The 2,143-nt window shown below is 36.5% G+C and overlaps 1 pseudogene; it reads left to right on the forward strand.

The window, feature by feature from the left end:
* The first annotated feature begins 788 nt into the window (after nt 1-788).
* On the forward strand, nt 789-926 carry LOC145274989 (U2 spliceosomal RNA; annotated as a pseudogene).
* Nucleotides 927-2,143: the final 1,217 nt, after the last annotated feature.

Here is a 2,143-nt window from a genome sequence, read left to right on the forward strand (position 1 = left end):
GAGTTGGTCCCCATTTTCTCTTCACTCCTCACATTAAAAATCGGCATTGTGCCAAATTTGCTCGGTGGTGGTGGTGGGGGGCAAATAAATACCCTTTTCTTTGCCTTTTGATCAAGATCAAAGTGTAGTATCTGTTCTCGGTGCCGCAAGCAAGATCCATCTGTAGGGATCACCTCCACATATCAGACCTTGGTCAATGTAGGGGCGATCCTTCATACCAATTGTCACTATCCAGCTCCCATTTCCCACCCATCGGGAGCTGGTCCCCTTTCCCCTCCTCTCCCTCTCTCTCCATATTAAAAAACGGTCTTGTTCAGTGGGAAGCAAATAAATACATCTGTTCCTGCATATACTGCAACTAAAGACCATATGGGTGGGGGAACCCCACATATAAGACTTTGGTTAATGTAGGGGCAACCCTTCATACCAATTGTTACTATCCAACTAAGCTACTCCTCCGGGAGTTGGCCCCCATTTCCCCTTAACTCGTCACTTTAAAAATCGGCCTTGTGCCTAATTTGCTCGGTAGGGGAGCAAATAAATACCCTTGTCTTGGATTTTTTGCCAAGATCAAAGTGCACTATCTGTCCGGCAGATACTGCAAGCAAAGACCGTATGTGGGGGCAATCCCACATATAAGTTATTGGTCAATGTACGGGCAACACTTCATACCAATTGTCACTATCCAACTCCGCTACTCCCCGGAGAGTTAGTCCCCATTTCCCCTTCACTCCTCACATTAAAAATCGACCTTGTGCCTAAATTGCTCGGTTGGGGAGCAAATAAATACCTTTTTCTTTGCCTTTTGGCCAAGATCAAAGTGTAGTATCTGTTCTTATTACATGCTTTGCTTATGTTTATAACTTTGTGCTATAAAGCTGGGGATCACTTTTCTGTATTAATTTAATGTAAAATGATCACCCACTTTACACCCAGTCAGTCTCAAAGCCAATCAAGTCATTCTCCACATCATTCGAGTTGTTTTTGAAGGATCCCAGTTATTTTTTAAGCATACAAGTCATTCTTAAGGTCATTCATTTCATCCTTAAATCCATTAAAGTCATTCTAAGTAATTTACTTTTTATTTATTTAAGTCATTTCAGCCCATTTTTCGGTCATTTTAGTTTATGTTTAAGAATGTAATGTCAACCCTACATTCACGCATTCATTCATTACACGAGAGCACGCGACTAATAGCTATCGGCCTTGTTAGAATAAATAGTGATTTACGTCTGGGGTCGGAATTGTGAGGCATGGGGGCAAGTTGTCTTGGTTTACTTCACAATCTCTCTCTCTCTCTTTCTCACACACACACCCACACACACACACATATATATATATATATATATATATATATATATATATATATATATATATATCGTCCCTTTTAAGAAACTGTTCGTATCATTGAGATAGAAAGTCGGTCACCTAAGCTCGCAGGCGAAGATCATGTTATTACCAGTAGATCACTATGGCTGAATGTTACGACGTTTAAAAGAAAGTGGTTAAATTTTCATAGTATTCCTCGTGGTTGAGATTGGCCGTGAGGTTTGATCCTCGCTAGTGAATCAGATTCGCTCGCGGCCAAGTTCGAATCTCTCGACCGGTAGTAATAGTGTAACCATGCACTAATGATTCTCGACAGGATGAAACACTAGTGTCTTTAGGGATTAAATATATAATTGTAATAATTATATTGTAAAATTATCTATATATCATAATGTAATAGTTAGCCATAAGTTTTCATACAGAAAATCATCAAGTGAAAATTATAGATGTAGTAGAATAATGCAAACATTGTTGTTTTATTTACTAAATTTCTGATTTGAAAATAATCATTTTAATAAAATAATGTTAAAAGTTGAACTTTACGCGATTTTGATAATCGGATAATGAAAAATCAGATTTTTTTTTCTCAATCTTTATTTTTTATATTTTGTTTTGAGTTACATTTTATCGAAACTAAGGCTTTTTTTTTTTTAATCATATATGAATTTTCTTTTCTTGAATCATATATAAAATTTGTGATTTTTAAAGTAGCAGTGGCATATCAGATTATATTTTGAGACTAGCAATATCCACTTAATATTGTATATGTCACTAATAAAGGATGTTGTTAAACAAATTTGCATGATCGAATAAT

The sequence above is a fragment of the Euprymna scolopes genome, chromosome 4 (assembly GCF_053919585.1).
Source record: "Euprymna scolopes isolate OS-2025 chromosome 4, ASM5391958v1, whole genome shotgun sequence".
In the NCBI taxonomy this organism is placed as follows: domain Eukaryota; kingdom Metazoa; phylum Mollusca; class Cephalopoda; order Sepiida; family Sepiolidae; genus Euprymna; species Euprymna scolopes.